Source organism: Podarcis cretensis (assembly GCF_951804945.1).
Source record: "Podarcis cretensis genome assembly, chromosome: 8".
Taxonomy (NCBI): Eukaryota; Metazoa; Chordata; class Lepidosauria; order Squamata; family Lacertidae; genus Podarcis; species Podarcis cretensis.
In genome coordinates this window covers 32,751,601-32,772,039 of record NC_137177.1, presented here as the reverse complement: position 1 = coordinate 32,772,039, position 20,439 = coordinate 32,751,601, and the positions used below count along the sequence as shown (strand labels likewise).

The window sequence follows — 20,439 nt, the reverse complement described above, 5'->3', positions numbered from 1 at the left end:
TAGTTTCTTCCATTCTAACCTGCCTATGGTTGGTAGATTTGGGAGGTGCTAGGGAAAATAACTAACAATTTATTCACTTACAAGTACAATTCACAAAGATTCTACAACAATGTCTTTATGAGGAGCATTTTGTTTCAGTATTAAGAGAGTAATGGAAGAAACCCTTTACAGACTGTAAGACCTGTGTTATATGCAGATGATCCCAAAGATCTTGGGTTATGCAGAGGCACACTGGGACAGGGAAGCAATGGAGGTTCTCCATTTTAAAAAAAAAAAAAATCTGGAGCAGTTATACAAATTCTATTCCAGTGCTAATCAAAACTTACACGTACCCCATAAAGTGGAGACAGCAATAAAGAAAACCACATTCTTTCCAACCTTTAATGGCTATGAGCTGGGAATCATGTGTTTTCTGCTGCTGAGATGTCTCATGTCAAGACTCAGGGCTTAGCTACACCTACCTTTCCTCTGTTCTTTCCAGGCAAATTCCACACATTCAAGCACTTTTTGTTGTTACTGATACAAAGTTTTCTCCATGAAAACATGCTCTTTAAAGCTCAATTGGAGGAAACAACAATCCGTGTAAAACCTGAATGGATGTTTGCTCTGATTAAGCACTAAAGAGCAAATCTCATACGGAAAGCTCTGAGGCAAAGCAAAAAAATGCTCAGGCACAGATTTCAAGCACAGACCTGCCCCTGAAAAGAGTGGGGCAAAAAGGTAAGTGTGGATAAGCCCTCTGTGGCTGAATCCTTTATTATATTCCCACTATATATTGCTGAAGTTTCTTCTCCACCTGCTGAATGATGCATTCATTGACTCAGCTATAAGTCTGTGTGGGCTTCTGAAGCAGACTGTGTTAAGCATTCTGGCAATACGAGCTGACAAATGGAATCTCAATCTCACAATGGATTTGGCTGCAGTTATTATGAAATAGCTGTTATTTACATGTATTCAGCAATATTTACTATATTGGTGCTGATTGTGGGTGAAGGATGAAAGTGAAGCTATTGTAATACAAATGTTAAGTCCATGTACAAACATATTCATCAAAATTAGTGAACAAACCTTTTTGCTAAAAGGAGAATGTAGGAGTGAGGGGGGTTGAGAGAGTGAGATGCTTCACAAAGACCTGCCCCATATTCCCTTTTTTCACTGCCAAAGTCTGTTCTGTGCTATATTGGTAGTGGTAGCCATGCTCCCTGATTATGGGTTCCATGTGAATGCTGCTGCATTTAAGTTTACCCACTACTACAACCCTGTTTACAAGTCCTGCCAGAAACTTGCCCAAATATCCCCATCTTTATAGTTTACAAACAAAGTTGTAAAACTGGAAAGGGGCCATTTTGGTACATCCCTAGATGCACATGAATTGTCAGTGTATGCATAGGGATTTATTTTGGATATTGAGATCGCAAAGAAAGGGAAGAATCCCAATGAAATCCAATTCACAAACATGTTTAAGACACACACACACACACACCAATCTCCTTCCCCTGAGTCCTATGGCAAACAAAAAAAATCAAACAAATAGCAGAAGCCAAAGTAGACTTAAAAACAAAGCAAACCTAGAGCCCTTCGCCCCACAGAAGTCAGTGAACTCCCCTGTTTGTGGCTTGATATGATTTCTAAATCAGCATTAAGAAAAATTGCAATCATAACACTAAACATGAGCTCCCTTTCACTCCTAATAAGCAGCTTCCAAGACCTAGCGAGAACTATCATCAGCTTTTTATGACTTCAGGCAGGTAGCGGGAAGAAAGAATTAAATTGCCCTCCAAGGTCATCTTTGCCCGGCACTCGGTAAATGAGGCCTCCCCAAGGATTCATAAAAGTGAAATACTTGCGTGCCATATATTAAAATATAAAAGATCAAATATTATTAAACATCTGAGCAAAATCTATAAAAGGCAGGACACCCTGAACGAAGGCTGGGATTCTGGATAGCCTCCAAAACAGGGGCTAATGGAGAGCAGAGAAAAGAAACAGACCAACAGCAGCAGCAGCAGCACCATGCCAGCTATTAATACACATACGTGCACTTGGACAAAAAGTTATTTATATCACATGTGGCAGCCGCTGCTGCTACAAACACTCCCCTCTGGGAGCTGGGGAAAGAGGCAGCGATACTTCTCACAGCCACCGCTGCTTGCAAGGTTGCTCCCCTTAAGAAGCTGGCTAAGGCCTCAGCCAAGCCAACCCACCTCGCTGCTGTGAAGCAGAATGGAGTTCAGGTGATTGGCAAGCCCCCACCCAGCCTGCTGCATGTTGGAGCCCCTGCTGGCTAGCAGCATGGGTAGACAGAAAAGAGATTAAGAGATTAAGGTGGGCTAGGGAGGGAAGAAATGGCTAGAGAAGGAAAGTGAAGAGAGACTTTTATGACTTTTGTTTTTTTAATAGCTTCTTTGACTCTGTTTGTTAACCATGCTGACACCTGCCTGTCCCTCATAGTACTTTTTCCTGATCCCCTGCATACCTCCAGTTGTGCTTCTAATATTGTGTTTTTGAACAACTCCTAAGAATTTTGGAGCGATTTGTTGACCCCCTGCAGCCTACAGCCTCATTCTCCACCCTCTGTGAGCAGCCTGATGAAGGCAATATCGACAAAGACCTCTTTAAAGAGCCACATTAATAATGCTGCTTTATTAGGGTAATACATACATGGAAAAGCAGGCTGTGGCAGCAAAATTAGCAGCACTATGACAAAGAAGGATACTTATGAAGGTGTGAAGATACAGTAACGATGATGTTGAGGAGGCAGAAGGCAACGTGCATTGGTCCCCGTGGTAATTTCTGCAACAGCTATAGGGATGTGATCTATAGCTTCATTGCCAGGAACTAATTTATAACCCAGCAGATTCCTCACATGGTTAGGCTCAGGCATTTAAAGCTCTGTTATTCTTAACATAAGTCCCGGTTTATTTTTGTTTATTTTTTAAGGGTTCTTGGTAAATTGTCAATATATTAAATTCAATGCAACAGTGATGCACTGAGGCAGATTTTCCTTACACAAGAGAAAAGATGAGTAGGTATTATAGACCAGAAGTAGCATGCTGAATTATGCCTCAAGGAAATTCTGAGCCAAGCAGACAGAGAAGACTGGGGCAATATGGATCACTGCAGTGGGCATCAATCTGAACTTCCAGAGTGTCATCAATGGTAAACCCATTTGAAGTAGAACACAACAGTTTAACTTTAAGATTATGTTAGCCATAAAGATGTCTCTGGGATACTAAAATAATAATTGGGGAGGACAGTGACCATTCTGAGTAAACTTTCTTTTCTACTCACAAGGGGTTGAGTTGTTCCTAGCTATGCAGAGAAACACTGAAGGGGGAAAAGTGGCTGCTTAAAACAATGACAGAAGTCCGAGTAAAGTGGAGGGACACTGAGAGGAAAATGAAAGTTTTAAAGCCAATGGGAAGAGACAGAGAGGTTGCTTTTTTAAGAAAACAAACAAACCAGTTTTGACAAGGAAAAATAGTAGAGGGGTACAAAACAAAATTTAAAACCAAAAAGCTAACACAACACAGCCTTTCCTAACCCTTTATTATTATAACCAATGTTATAAACTGCCACTTTTCACCCCTCAGTGCTTCCCCTTGCTGGCTCTACTCAAAACTCTGTCATTGTTTAAAACAACCATTTTCTTACACCCACAATGACCCTCACCAGCCTTGCCTTGAATGACATTGCCTGGCTGGAATGTGTCATATGAACTCTGATAATGTCTCTTGTTTACCAGGATAGGTGATAGACAGAGGTGTGAGTGTCTACGTAGAAACTAGTTCATTGTACAAATGATGAGGTTGTCCATCATAGCCCATGGTTTGTAAAGGTTCCCCACACAGAGGGACGTGGGTGGCACTGTGGTCTGAACCACTGAGCCTGTTTGGGCTTGCCCATCAGAATGTCAGCAGTTTGAATCTGCACAATGGAGTGAGCTCCCATTGCTCTGTCCCAGTTTCTGCCAACCTAGCAGTTCGAAAGCATATTGGTGCAAGTAGATAAATAGGTACAGCTGTGGGGGGAAGGTAAATGGCATTTCTGTGCACTCTGGCACTCATCACAGTCCTCTGTGCACCAGTAGCAGTTTAGTCATGCTGGCTACATGACCCAGAAAGCTGTCTGTGGACAAACGCCGGCTCCCTTGTCCTGAAAAGCGATATGAGTATCGCACCCTATATTCGTCTTTGACTGGACTTAACCTTTTTACCTTATGAAGCAACAAGAAATGTCAGGCTATTTTTCAATGCATGCAGATCAAAAAATTCAACATATTCAATAACGGTGAACTTTAAGAGCAATAATACTACACTTGCAAGAATATAGGTCACTACTGATCTTCAGTAACAGAGTCGTTAAACAAACAGACAGACAAAACGATGGGATTTTATAAACCAAGACATTACAGGTTACTTCTTGACACTAGCAGGCCTAAAAATTCAGTTGATTAATTTCAACAATGCTGTATTTCAGTAGCAATACTACCACTCTTGCAATGTTGTTGTTTAGTCGTTTAGTCGTGTCCGACTCTTCGTGACCCCATGGACCAGAGAACGCCAGGCACTCCTGTCCTCCACTGCCCCCCGCAGCTTGGTCAGACTCATGCTGGTAACCTCGAAAACACTATCCAACCATCTCGTCCTCTGTCGCCCCCTTCTCCTTGTGCCCTCCATCTTTCCCAACATCAGGGTCTTCTCCAGGGAGTCTTCTCTTCATATGAGGTGGCCAAAGTACTGGAGCCTCAGCTTCACAATCTGTCCTTCCAGTGAGCACTCAGGGCTGATTTCCTTCAGAATGGAGAGGTTTGATCTTCTTGCAGTCCATGGGACTCTCAAGAGTCTCCTCCAGCACCATAATTCAAAAGCATCAATTCTTCGGCGATCAGCCTTCTTTATGGTCCAGCTCTCACTTCCATACATCACTACTGGGAAAACCATAGCTTTAACTATACGGACCTTTGTTGGCAAGGTGATGTCTCTACTTCTCAAGATGCTGTCTAGGCCTGTCATTGCCCTTCTCCCAAGAAGCAGGCGTCTTTTAATTTCGTGGCTGCTGTCACCATCTGCAGTGATCATGGAGCCCAAGAAAGTAAAATCTCTCACTGCCTCCATTTCTTCCCCTTCTATTTGCCAGGAGGTGATGGGACCAGTAGCCATGATCTTCGTTTTTTTGATGTTGAGCTTCAGACCATATTTTGCACTCTCCTCTTTCACCCTCAATAAAAGGTTCTTTAATTCCTCCTCACTTTCTGCCATCAAGGTTGTGTCATCTGCATATCTGAGGTTGTTGATATTTCTTCCGGCAATCTTAATTCCGGCTAGGGATTCATCCAGCCCAGCCTTTCGCATGATGAATTCTGCATATAAGTTAAATAAGCAGGGAGACAAAATGCAGCCTTGTCGTACTCCTTTCCCAATTTTGAACCAGTCAGTTGTTCCATATCCAGTTCTAACTGTAGCTTCTTGTCCCACATAGAGATTTCTCAGGAGACAGATGAGGTGATCAGGCACTCCCATTTCTTTAAGAACTTGCCATAGTTTGCCATGGTCGACACAGTCAAAGGCTTTTGCATAGTCAATGAAGCAGAAGTAAATGTCTTTCTGGAACTCTCTAGCTTTCTCCATAATCCAGCGCATGTTTGCAATTTGGTCTCTGGTTCCTCTGCCTCTTCTAAATCCAGCTTGCACTTCTGGGAGTTCTCGGTCCACATACTGCTTGAGCCTTCCTTGTAGAATTTTAAGCATAACCTTGCTAGCGTGAGAAATTAGTGCAATTGTGTGATAGTTGGAGCATTCTTTGGCACTGCCCTTCTTTGGGATTGGGATGTAGACTGATCTTCTCCAATCTTCTGGCCACTGCTGAGTTTTCCAAACTTGCTGGCATATTGAGTGTAGCACCTTAACAGCATCATCTTTTAAAATTTTAAATAGTTCAGCTGGAATACCATCACTTCCACTGGCCTTGTTATTTGCAGTGCTTTCTAAGGCCCATTTGACTTCACTCTCCAGGATGTCTGGCTCAAGGTCAGCAACCACACTACCTGGGGTATATGAGACATCCATTTCTTTCTGGTATAATTCCTCTGTGTATTCTTGCCACCTCTTCTTGATGTCTTCTGCTTCTGTTAGGTCCTTTCCACTTTTGTCCTTTATTATGGAAATCTTTGTACGAAATGTTCCTTTCATATCTCCAATTTTCTTGAACAGATCTCTGGTTCTTCCCATTCTATTGCTTTCCTCTATTTCTTTGCATCGCTTGTTTAAGAAGGTCTTCTTGTCCCTCCTTGCTATTCTTTGGAAATCTGCATTCAGTTTCCTGTATGTTTCACGATCTCCCTTGCATTTTGCTTGCCTTCTCTCCCCCGCTATTTGTAAGGCCTCATTGGACAGCCACTTTGCTTTCTTGCATTTCCTTTTCATTGGGATGGTTTTCGTTGCTGCCTCCTGTATAAAGTTACGAGCCTCTATCCATAGTTCTTCAGGCACTCTGTCCACCAAATCTAAATCCTTAAACCTGTTCCTCACTTCCACTGTGTATTCATAAGGGATTTGACTTAGATTGTATCTTACCGGCCCAGTGGGTTTTTCCTACTTTCTTCAGTTTAAGCTTGAATTTTGCTATAAGAAGCTGATGATCTGAGCCACAGTCAGCTCCAGGTCTTGTTTTTGCTGACTGTATAGAGCTTCTCCATCTTTGGCTGCAGAGAATATAATCAATCTGATTTCAATGCTGCCCATCTGGTGATGTCCATGTGTAGAGTCGTCTCTTGTGTTGTTGGAAAAGCGTGTTTGTGATGACCAGCTTGTTCTCTTGACAGAACTCTATTAGCCTTTGCCCTGCTTCATTTTGATCTCCAAGGCCAAACTTGCCAGTTGTTCCTTTTATCTCTTGACTCCCTACTTTAGCATTCCAATCCCCTATAATGAGAAGAACATCCTTCTTTGGTGTCACTTCTATAAGGTGTTGTAAGTCTTCATAGAATTGGTCAATTTCAGTTTCTTCAGCACCAGTAGTTGGTGCATAAACTTGGATTACTGTGATGTTAAAAGGTCTGCCTTGGATTCGTATCGAGATCATTCTATCATTTTTGAGATTGCATCCCAGTACAGCTTTTGCCACTCTTTTGTTGACTATGAGGGCCACTCCATTTCTTTTACGGGTTTCTTGCCCACAGTAGTAGATATGATGGTCATCCGAACTGAATTCACCCATTCCCATCCATTTTAGTTCACTGATGCCCAGGATGTCAATATTTATTCTTGCCATCTCATTTTTGACCACCTCCAACTTACCCATGTTCATGGTTCTTACATTCCAGGTTCCTATGCAATATTTTTCTTTACAGCATTGGGCTTTCCTTTCGCTTCCAGGCATATCCGCAACTGAGCGTCCTTTCGGCTTTGGCCCAGCCGCTTCATCAGCTCTGGATCTACTTGTACTTGCCCTCCGCTCTTCCCCAGTAGCATGTTGGACGCCTTCCGACCTGAGGGGCTCATCTTCCAGCGTCATAACTTTTATATGCCTGTTGTCTTTGTCCATGGAGTTTTCTTGGCAGGGATACTGGAGTGGCTTGCCGGTTCCTCCTCCAGGTGGATCACGTTTGGTCAAAACTCTCCACTATGACCTGTTCATCTTGGGTGCCCTGCTCGGCATAGTTCATAGCTTCTCTGAGTTCTTCAAGCCCCTTCGCCACGGCAAGGCAGTGATCCATGAAGGGGACTCTTGCAGTAAGAGTTTCAATAAGAGGTCACCCGGGTTTTGGCAGGGTCTGCCTTGGTCCTTCTTTGATCTCTCAGATACCCTCCCTGCTGTTGAGGGCAATGTTAATAGGCTCAGATCTTCTTCAAGAGACCAAAGCAGCACCCTGAAGTTGTGCTTGTAAGATCATGTATATTTACTGAGCAAGCATATGAATAATTAGAGCAGAAGAATACGGAACAAGCCTGGGTCCTATCACCTGAGTGAATTATTTAAGCAACCCATTCTTCAAAGACTGGTGCAACAAAACGGTTTCATGTTGACAGAGCACTCTGTGACTTCACGGTAAATAAACCATCTCATCTCAAAGGGTCGGGAGCATCTTCCACTCCCTGAGAAGTAGACACTGATGTATTTGCTGTAATGTGTTAGCACACCAAACAGGAACAGACGGCTTTTACTGTGGTCTCTCTTGCAAAAAATAAAAAATGAAAAAAATGAAAAGGTGCATATTTAAAGTAAGGAAGCCATTCCATGCAAACATGCAGCCAGATCACTGGATACCTGCAGGTAGCTTGGTTCTTTTCTAACAAGTATAGGCAGTAAAATAAATTAAAATACAAGTGCCTAAGGAAGGGGATTGTATGTATACAAATTTAGGGTGGATTTAGATGGCTGTGTAGTCACAAGATGATTGCAATTATCACAGTGCTTCCTGGTAGGCTGGAGCTTAAATCCAAATGTGTGCCAAAGTGAGGCAACCCTAGAAGAATAGTCTTCATCAGATGGCATCTATGTGATGAAGCTAACTAACTCCACTGCCAGAGGCATTAATGCTGCTGAATGCCAGGTGCTGAAAATTGCTGGAGGGGAGGGGGCTGTTGCACTCAGGTGCTGCTTGCATGGGATGCGGGAACTAGATGGGCCACTGGGATGATTCAGTAGGGCTAGCTTTATGTTTTTAACAAGCCATCTTAATCTACCCTAAAGCCTGGTTCATATGCTGCTCCAGGGGCTGGAGCACCCTCCCTTATAATTCAGCTCAGTTCAGTAGTTTCACTTGAGATCAGGGGTGCAGAACATTTTTCATCCTGAGGACTATATTCTCTACAGGGCAACCTTCCAGGGGGCACATGCCGGGGTGGACAGACATTCTACCTTGGACTTATTATACCTTGGGCTAGTTTCTTCATGGTCCCACATCACTCTCTAGACAAAGCAGGAACCATTCTCATAGTTCAAGGACACATTAAGGGAGTGTGAGAAGCAGGGGTGGGCATAGCATAAAACAAAATGGCTGCTGTGAAGGTATGCAATATTACAAAAGGGATGCTGTGGGAGCATGAGATAATGGTTGCTACATATTTAAAAAAGAGCAGAGAAAGAGACAGGATCAGAGAATGGTGTGAGCATATCCCTGTGATGTAGGAAAGGGTATATACATCAGCTGCCTCCACAGTTGTTCAAAGAGAAAACTTATTTGTACCTCTCCTCTATTCAAAACAGATTGGCATCCAATCTTGACCCACTGGATCCGGCATCCAATCCAATGATGGGTTGGCATGCTCAGCATAGAAGAGTCTGAACCAGTGCAAAAAGTAACAGAGGAGGAAACACCAACAGTTTTGCATGTACTGTGGATTTTTGAGAGGATATTTGCTTACACCCTTCACAGACACCCTAAGAGGCGCTGGTGAGCAAACTGGAGCCTGTCAGCACCACACTGGCAGCTCCTGAATTAGACCCTCTAAGTGTATTTAGAATTTTAAAACGATACATATTTGCAGTCATCCTAAGAGGGCATAGTAGCTAGAATACCAATACCCATCTAGGATACATGTCTGATTCAAGTGATGAAGGTAGGGCTCGCCACTACAGTCTTATATAGTAATTGTGGTCTAACAACTACAAGATGTTGTCTCATGCGGCTGACATACAAAAGTCTTGGAAACTGAAAAACTGTCCAACATTAACAAAAGGACACTCGTCAAGGTTGGCTAAACATTGCTGTTAACTTTTCTTTAATTAATTGCATCATCCATAATGATAATGCAAGGTAATTCATTCTGAGCTGGCCCTAACTGTCAAGATGTTGCTCAAAAGAAGCTGCTTGGAAAGTCCATGTGGCCAAGCCAGGCTCTGTTTCCCCAGAGTCATAGCCGTTTGCTATGTGAAAGCTGTTATCTTTTAGGGTCAAACAGGATGGGTTTTGCTGTTCCTCATATATTATCTTTTGTGCAGTCCTTCCACCTTTATTTTGAGCACCAGGGACTATCACAAGCAGAGACAGGCTGCTGAATGACATTAGTTTGTGGCACAAGACTGTTTACCTTGGGAAGTGTCAGTGGATGAGAATTGCTCTTTAAGACAATCTGCCACATTTGTAAAATAGAAGGGCATTATCCCTTGTGTTAGAGTGGCTAAGAATACTTAATATTTCCAGTTTTTTTGAACATGCAAAGACCTTCACAGTACCTTTTCTGACTTTTCCAAAAGCTAACCATGAAAGGGAGACCAATACCACTACCCCTGTGTTACAGATTGAGAAGAGAGGCTGAAAAAAGATTGCTGAAGAGCACCACCTCCCAAAACAGTCTTTTTCATTGTTGCATTGTCCACACACCATCAGAAAGTACTTCCTCAACCACCTTGTATTTAGAACAGGGATAGGAAACTTGTGGCCCACCAATGCCCACCAGCCCCATCCAGGATGGTGAAGTATCTGGGATGATGGAAACCAAAGTTCTGAAATATCTGGAGAGCCACAGATTCCCCATCTCTGGTTTAGTGGTAAGAGTTAACTCACTTGTCCCCTGAAAATAACCAAAATATTCATCAATACTTTAATTATGATAATTGGGGGTGAATGGCCCCACAAAACTGCATGTGTATAATATTCAGCACATCTTTAATAGCAATGATTACCATCTTACATATTTTTTCTGTAAGATTTCTTAGAAGATTAATGTGAAATGTTCTAAACTAAGGCTCCAAACACTGAAAAAAAGTGGCTCCAAAATGCTAATTTTTAATAATAATAATAATAATAATAATAATAATAATAATAATAATAACAGCCATTGACTATTTTCAGTCTAGCTCTTCCAAAAACATTATCCCACACTTCCCAGTACTCAGACTTGTCTGAACAAGTATAGTATATGCAGAGGACCTATTCTTGGTTGCCACATAGCTCAAAACAAACAAACCTAGAAGTCTGACTACCTGGTGAAACTGACTGAAGATGATTTAACATCCCATCCCACTCACCCCTACAAAAAGAGCTCTGCATTTGTTCAGAAACTGATCACCACTCAGCTCAAGCAATTACAGTATGTAGAAAATAAAATTCAACGAGAAAGTGAAATTTCCCCTGAAATTCAAAGCTTGAGAAACCTTTCATCATTCCTCAGCATAAATACCAGGGATCCCATCATGCACTGGCTCTTGCCAGCTAAACAACAGATAGGAAGAAGCTGGAATAACCCCCTTATAAAAAGGCTCAGAGACATTTATTCTGTAAAGAAATAAGAGGCCAGATTCTCCAAGGAGATACAGCTAAGCTTTTAAGTCAGCAGTGAAAAAGGAGAGTGGGGAACCGGGAGAAAAGCAGACAGAAACATATTAAGGAGCTGAGGTTTCTCCTTATCCAGTTTCTTCTATCAGTATATACAGCAAGCTCAATGTACCTTGGTTTTGTATTCGGGCAGAGCCAGTCATTTTAAAATTATAGCACCTTATAAACCGCTATCAGGTAACTCCTTGTTCCATCTTATTGTGATGTTACTGACTTATCATATTTGACAGGGAAAACAAACAAGCAAGCAAAACAACAACAACCCAATGCCAAAAGTTTTCCTAGCAAAAGATAGGCTGTCAGGTGCTAAGACAAGTATGAAATGCCATTCCTACGATGGAAAGAAAAAGAAAGAGAGACTCAGGCTGAACTGTGGACATCAATATAAAACCTGTAGTTGGGAGGGGAAAGGGGAAAAAAACAAAACCAAGGCAGTATGCATGATGTAAAAGGGTTGACATGAATGTCATTCACCTAGAGAGCCAGCAGCTTTGTTGACAAAAGACAATGGAAAGGTGCAGTTACAGATAGGTAGCCGTGTTGGTCTGCCATAGTCAAAGCAAAATAAAAAAATTCCTTCCAGTGGCACCTTAAAGACCAACTAAGTTAGTTCTTGGTATGAGCTTTTGTGTGCATGCACACTTCTTCAGATATCTGGTATCTGGTATCAGAAGAAGTGTGCATGCACACGAAAGCTCATAGCAAGAACTAACTTAGTTGGTCTTTAAGGTGCTACTAAATGGAAAGGTGATGAGACATGGTCCAAAGCAGAGCAATATGTTATGAACTTCAAGAGGCAGTACCTTGTCCTCGTCTGGATGACTGTGAGAACCATCAAGGTCACCTCCCAACCTTTGGTATATTGCAGAAGGGAGTCAAGCGCATACCCAAAATGTAGGTTTGTGCAATTAAAAGGGATTAAAGCGCTCCATCTCAACAAATCCACTTAAAAAAACCAACAGATTTTCTGTGGTTAGGAAATTGATGGGAAATGCAATGAAAAGTGTGGGATAAACAAATGATTAACGGGAAGGTGTATAAACACACCACAAGCAAATCAGGATGAATTCTGGTTGAATGGTCATTGTTGTATGACCTTACCATAAATGAATCTGAACAAATGTTCTGGAAAGACAGGTCACAGGGATGGAGGAGAAATTCAATTTGGCTCCAACTTAAAGGCAAACCTACCCAAGGCAGGGGCAAAGCTAGGCTTTATTTCACCCAGGTCAAACATCCAGTTTGGTAAACCCACTCACACACATTTGCATACACACAGACATACACAAACAGGCTGGGAGCCTCAATGGTGCCCCTCTGGAGGCTTCATCTGGGGCAATAAACCTGGCTAGTACCCCTGTAGCTATGGCACTGCCCAAGGTACCATTTAAAAATGGTACACAAATGGAAACCCAGTTATCCTTCTAAGTTTGCAGTTCTCCAAATTTTGCAGTGCAGTCCTCCAGCCAAGTAAGTTTTACAAAATGCATATAGAATGCATTTATTGGTGAAAGCAACATACTGTACAAAAAACACCTTATATTAGGGGAAATATTGTTTTGTGGAAATGTGCATATTAGGATAACTTTGCAGTAAAATGCTGGTGAATTTATATTAGGACTTAAAAAGAAGAAAGAAATTCACAGACTGATGTAGAAATGCGGAGAGCTGAATGTAAGATTGGAAAATAAGCTGGGAGAAACTGGGAGAAACCAGAATTGTCAGATTTGCCCATCTCTAGTAATCGTCTAATTTCTGTGTAAGTTTAGTGCAAGCAAATCAGGATAAATGCTCAATAAACAGTCTTTCTGGTGAAGTCCCATGGTGACCATATTGACGCTATCGAAGCAAACCAATCCATAAAGGAATGTCATAGTTTATTATCGCCAAGACATCTCATTTTAATGGATGTGATCCCAAAAACTCTCACTGTGTTTAAGTCCCACTGATTTCAATGGGGACATTATACGCTGCAACAACAGAAGTATAGCATCCAGATCAAGGGAAGTTATAGTACCACTCCATTCTGCCTTGGTCTGACCACATCTGGAGTAGTATGTCCAGTTCTGGGCACCACAATTTAAGAAAGCTATTGACAAGTTGGTACTTGTGAAGAGGAGAGCAACTAACATGATCAAGGGTCTAGAAACCATACCTTATGAGGAACAGTTGAGGGAACTGGGTATGTTTATCTTGGAGAAGACTGAGGAGTGTATGATAGCCATCTTCAAATATTTCAAGGGATGTTACATGAAAGGTGGAGCCATGTTGCTTTCTGCTGTTCCAGAGGGTAAGATCAGATTCAGTGGATTCAAATTACAAGGAATGAGAATCTAACTAAACATTAGAAATCACTCTCTGATATTAAGGGGTGACAGTGGCATGGACTCCCTCAGAAAGTAGTGGACTTTCCTTCATTGGAGGTTGTTAAACAGAAATTGGCAATCTGTCAGGGATTCTTTGGCTGTGGTTCCTGCATTGCAGAGGGTTGAACTAGATGACCCTTGGATCCCTTCCAATACTGCACATAGAAAACTAGATGGCAGGGGAAAGGTCTTTGCTTAGTTTTCTCTCTGATATACGCTGCTTTGCTATGTGTGGGATTTCCCTTTCCCCTCTTCTGTGCGTATGTGTGTGGATGGAGGAACATTCACCTTATTCAAGTCCCCACATGCAGTCTGAAGTAGCAATGCCCAGACATAACTCTGCTGTCCGTGAGACGTAGTCTGCAGTCAGTGCTTCTGAGCTCTATTATTCTGGGCATGAGTCTCTTCTGAACAGAGGTTGCCTGTTTTGCTAAATTATTTACTTAAATCTGGGGACAATGGGAAGTGCTCTGCTGAAGATGAGATTAAGAGCTGCATCTCCAGAGCCATTTTAGACATGACCTCTATCAAATGGTTCCATTTCTCTCGTTCCCTAAGATCATCACTACAAATGCTGCAGGTTCCCGGGGAAAGAGTGGAAATGACTCCAAGAAAATGAGGCTAAATGAGCTTAATCAGGGGTTGAAGAAACTGAGGGGGGCGGTGGGAGTGAGAGGTGAAGAAGCTACCTAGAACTCTTGAGAAACAGGGAATTTGGAAACATTGTTGAGGCTGAATTAGTGAGATAATAAAACACCTGTTTAAGGGACCGTAATCAAATTATTTTGCTGCCTCAGAATAATCAAATATGCTTATTTCATTCTCTGAAGAATGGCAGGGAGAGGGGGCAGCATGACAAGAGGACAAAACAAAGGAATATATATATGACCCAACACATCCCAACATGCAAGAATCACAGCAGAGAAATGTGTTCTGTTATTGAAGTAGTTTGGGCTGAGTGGGTTATCAGACATTTTATTGTTTGCTGTGAGGTCATTACTAAAAGGCACCTTCGGGACATGCGTACTATAGGTCAACAGGGGATTGTCTGCTTGGTTTCACAAAGTTCACAACTGGGAAGAAAACATCTTGATTCTTGCAGACTGGATTATTTCAAATCCACAATGGCAATGCAGCTAGAGACTGAAATTTTGCTCATAGTGACATTATTCCAAGTAAATTTCATGGTTTCTCATCAAGGAAAGCATTTGAAGGATATTAATGGAAGTCAGCACAGTTTTAGGGCTAAGGCTTAAAGTGCTTTTGAGTAGTAGTAGTATTTTTTTAAAAGGTGGTGATTTATCATGGAACATCCCCATTGAAGTAGATAACAGCAGTTACCCAGACCTTGTTGCTGGTTGCAAAGGGCCCCCCATCAAAGTTCAAGTTCAGGGCCCCCAAAATCTAGTCTGCCACTGGGCATGGGAGACTCTTGCCCCCTCCACCCCACTTTTACCCACTTGCACAAGTGCAGGAGCTATGCTTGTGAGAAGGCTTTAACCTGCACTCATCAGTTGATGAGCAGAGATTAAATCCTGCTGCTTTAGCTGTGCAATCCTGTTCCCTTCTGGGAACTGGGCACACAGCCAATGCAGGATTAAATCCTGTCCTTCTGCCTATCACCAGTGATGTCAGCTGATGGGTGGATGGATGGATGTGATTTGAGGGAAATGGTTTTGGGGGCCAAATTGGACACCCTTGTGGGCCAACGTTTGCCCAGATGTTGGAGGTTCTGTATTATTTCAATTATTATGTCTGCATTTCACGATCTTGAATGTGTGGTGTTCACCAAGTTTAAATTTGATATGGATACCACCACATCCCCTGCATTTCCCAAAGGATGAATCAAATCTCCAGGGCCCTTCACAAACTACATAATGGGGAACCTGAGTTGTACATTTGCTAAGTGAAAGCTCAGCAAGAAACTCCTACTAATCACAGCTCCTTGAGGACAAGACCGGCATAATACACTTGATTTCAAACACACAGTTAGTTAACACAGCCACATTTTACATTTTAGATGTGCATGCAAGGCAATTAAACATGGACACCTCTAAATTCAATTTGTGAATTAGTCCCAACACACACACACACACACATTCTCAAGTGCACACACACACATTGTGTAGCAGCCACTACAAAATGCAAATGTACTGCAACTTGGCAACCTGCAAACAAAGCTGATGCGTTGGGACTTGGCTCTTCCTTCGGGATTCTCAATTACCACTTAAAGAATAATGCAATTCCAGAACTGCTCTGAAACGTGCCCCCTTTAGCTACCTCACTCGCAGGCTGCAAAACTAGAGGAGGAGTAGGGCATTTTTCAGGGTCACAGGGCACACAGTTTTCAGGGATGGGTAGATCAACAGAGCATCTGAAAATTATTACTATTACAGTTGTACCTTGGAAATTGAATGGAATCTGTTCCGGAAGTCTGTTCGACTTCCGAAACATTCGAAAGCTCCTGCAGCCAATCAGAAGCCGCGGAAGCCCTGTCAGATGTTTGGCTTCCAAAAGAACGTTTATAAACCAGAACACTTACTTCAATTTTCAGGAGCTGGAATGTTCGACTCCCAAGGCATTCGGTAGCCGATATATGACTGTATAATATATTATATTTCTATGCCACCCTTCATCCAAGGATCACAGGGCAGTTTGCAATATAAAAGATGAAAATACATACCACAGCAACAAACAAAAACAATATCCCCCGCCAGTTGACTGCTGTACCGCATTTTGATTTTCCCAGAATGATCTGTTCTGGAAGGCATTCTTTCCTTCTCCTCCCCCCCCCCCCCCCTTTTGGGTTGGAAATGAAATGGTAGCTGCAACAAAATAGTGGCTGCCAACTGATCAGAACTGCAGAAGCTATGGAGAGTTTCACCTGTCAAAAATGGCATGTTCCAGCCTTGAAAAGGCAAAAGAGGGGAAGGCATTCTGGGAGGAAAGTGCAGGCCCAGCTTCATTCTAACTATGTGGTTGGTGAGCCAAGGTATTATCCCACCAAACAAGAGAAGGCCCTTTATGTTCACTTGAACACTGTTTCTTGCAAATGGTCCCTTGCAATGTTTCGTAGAGATTTTTTTAAATCACTGTTGACGGAGTCTCTACAAACTTTGCTGTTTCAAACTCACAGCTTGCTAGCAACTTGAGATGTATGAGGCTGATAAAGGGACTGTAGCAGTAGTGGTTCATGTGGTGGGGCAGAACTGCCCTCCTGACACTGACATCATCGCTGCTTACCTGGATGGAGTTGGGTGGTGGGGAGGTTGAGCGAATGCTGTTGCACCAGAAGGAGTGATGCTGCCTCATCCCTATCCAGCAGCCATGGCAACACTGGCAGGAAGATGAAGGTGCAACACCCCACCCCCAACACTGGTTTTGCTCAAAACTACCCCATGAGATTCATGGCTGAGCAGAAATTTGAACTTGGGCCTCCTACATGTTAGTTTCTGTTTCTCACTGTGCAGCTGCTTGTGTTTACATTCCAAAGAGTCCAGATACTATTGGAGTCTCACGGGAAAGGGAGGCGGGATGTGACGTTACTGGTTTCCTGTTTCCTTTGTTCCTTTGTTTTCTTTGTTCAGTTGCTCTCTGCTCTCACAGGGAGAGGATGTATATTTTCTTTGCTCTTTGCATAGCTTAGTAATAAAGCATAAAAATGTAGCCCATACCTATCTCATCCTTCCACTGTGGTGTTGTTTTAATGCTCTGCTGGGAGGGCTCAGAGGAAGATGAGCCTTATCAGCTCGGAGGACCGGAGCTGAAATCCCAGTACTACATACAGGCCCAACACTGTTCATTGCATCATACCACACATCTCCCTGCAATACAAAATCACTCAAGGAAACCATGACGTCAAAGGGAGAAGAGAAATATCTGTATTTTCCCAGGAGGCAAATTGTCTTAATTGAAACACACACACACACACACACACACACACACACATCCAAATACTATAGTGGGGGTGGGGAGATAGTTGTGCTCCCTTTTGAACCTTATTACATTTTCATTTACTAAAATGTAATTAATGAAGGCTTTTAAGCCCCAAGAACCTTTCAAATTAATGAAAAGTCCACCCAAGTAAATTAGACTTGTAGTCCAAGTGCTAGAGATTTAAATTACAGTAGTTAGGCTGACAGCAACCAAGTACAGTTGTCACATACAATTATTTTTAGGGCAGCAACCAGTTCTTACATTATCAGCTGCCACTTCTCAAGGGCTAACAGTAAGACTTCATGTTTTACCATGCCAAGTAAGTGTGCTTGGACTTCTAGCTTCCTCCATTTGCTCACTGGGGTATGATAAATATTCAGGTGGGGAGGGGGTTTGTCTCCACTTCACAATGCTGCCAGTGCTTGAAATGTATCAAAACTAACAAGACAGGTGTATGTGCACACAAAGCAGGAATGACGCTTGAGGCGGCAGCTCCGACCCCGCTGCATATTTTATAATGTTAAAGACAATCCAAAGCACCTTTTTTGGGTTTATCTTAGCTTTGTGCTTTGTAAATATTTTAAACCAAGTGATTCCAAAACGGCAGCTAGAAATACAAAGGCTGGTCAGGGAAACATGGCACCATCAGCAATGGCTATGATGGGAACAGTCACAGGGCAAGTAAAACAACTTACTGCCTCTCTAATTTCAGAACGTCAGAATGCCTTTGAGCTGCAAAAAGATCAGCTGAAGAAACTATCACAAAAAAACCACAGGCAGTGGAAGCAACTGATGACACAGCTCTACACCTAGGAATAACACCCTCTCCAATAATCCAGGGTGGTGTTTTTTTTTTCCTGAAAGCTGACAGAGAACTTAGTGGAGATGATGACTTATGGACTTGCAAGACTCTAGAGACTGGAAAGCAGTGACACCTAGAGAAAGGTGTCCATGCTTTAACAAGCAAGGAGAAGCACAGAAATCTATGAGGCCACCATGCTCTTTCTCTACGCACAGAAGGGACATTACAGTGAAATCGAATGCACTCATTATCTTTGGGCTACTCCTTTGTTTGCTATATATATGACTATATTACTAGCTGCTTTTATACTGTCTTTGGGGCGATTTCATTACTGGACATGCAGATGCAGGTTTTTATGTTTCCCTGATTTTGTTTAGACAGGTACAATTGTATTGACACTATCCTGTTAAGGAACCTTACTAATCTTAAATACTAACTGGGGTACATCTAGACCTGGGGGAGGAATTTTCTCAATACAGTTTTCAAGTTTCTTTCCCTGCAGTTTAAAATGCCTATGCAAGATAACACATCCAAATGGATGTGTCTTAGAAGCTCATGAAAGGAGTAGGGTTCTGCTTTAGGCATGAAGTTTCTGTTTGTTTGTTTTTCTGGAGTTACTGAGAGCCACAAGAGTATATGGATTATCCTATACAGTCAGCATGATTCTGGAGATGGGTAATGTTGGTTGATATATATCAGGGGAGAGATTTATCCCAAAGTATTTCAATTCTCCTCCTGATGCCTTATTTTATGTGTTACTCACAACTAATGCTATTAAAATTTATACCCTGGGTAGTCCAATTAAAAGGCAGATAGTTTATGATTTAATTCAAAAGGACTACTCTCATTTTTTTTTCCCATCAAGAAATCCGTAATGGAACACAAGACGTCTCCCACATAATTATTATGGAATACAATATTTAGCCCCAGGGAATTCAAAATTGAGGGGAGCTGCTGTACTGCTGACACAATCTTTCGCTTTTGTATGTAAACAAATCTGTAAAGATAAAGAAGGTTGTTTTGTTTGTTTTTTCCCCAAAGGTAAACTAGCCAGAGAAGCAGGGGACAACAGTAGGGGGAGACGAGTGGGGCACACCCCACAAGGAAGGCACCATTAGCTGCACAGGCAAGCAGCTCTCTGGGACTGTACCAAAGCACGGAGCCTTTTAGAGGATGGCTCACCTGGGCTGACGGCAGGGGCAGGGAGGAGGTGTCTTTAAACCACTCACAGTGCCATCCCTTTCCACAGTTTCACATATTAGGGGCAAGAGGCTCAACCAGCACCTGTATCTTCTGTTGCCACATCCCTTGTTGCACTTGTGTGACTTGTATGTAGCCACCCTTGCTGTCTGCCTGCTCGCCCATGTGAAAAGCAGAATGCATTGTTGTGGGTCTACCTGCTTAGGTGAGTTCTTGCTGGCCAACCTTTAGTCCTGTCCGTACTTCTAGCTGGACAAGGAGCCCATCAAGAAGCTTTGCCTGATGCTGGCTCCCCACCTGCAAACTCAGATCCCTGCCCACAGGGTCATCCCCATGCTCTAGAACAGGGTTTCCAACTGGTTTTGGACTACAGTTCCCATCATCCCTGACACTGGTCCTGCTAGCTAGGGATGATGGGAGTTGTAGTCTTAAAAAAGCAGTAGAGGCAAGTTTGAGGAATTCTGCTCCAGAAGGTCTCCTGGCCTTGTGCTACTTAGCCATGGGTGCCTTCCAGTAGGATGTGGCCTATGGTGCTCAACCTGCCTCCTGGTCCTCCACCAGCAGGTCTTCCTTGCTGGATGCCATAAAGGCCCACCCGCATGTTTACTGCCACCACCAATACTCCATCAATGTGATGGCCATCTGCAGCAAATAGACTTTTTGCAGTTTGGAATGTGGTGGGGAAATGCATTGAAATGAATAATGGGAGACTTGTAAAAAACACTCCATATGGAAATCAGGATGACTGCAGGTTGATGCTCATTGTCATACAACTGCCCTGTAAACAAATCAGAGCAAATGCTCTTCAAAGACTGAACATGGTCTACCAACCACATAAGCTTTCTCCAAGCAAA

The 20,439-nt window shown here is 42.6% G+C and overlaps 1 protein-coding gene across 3 annotated transcripts in view; it reads right to left on the bottom strand.

The window, feature by feature from the left end:
- The window catches only part of CSMD2 (CUB and Sushi multiple domains 2), a 519,932-nt gene that overhangs the window by 268,635 nt on the left and 230,858 nt on the right, over positions 1-20,439 (bottom strand). The gene's annotated exons all lie outside the window — the stretch shown is intronic.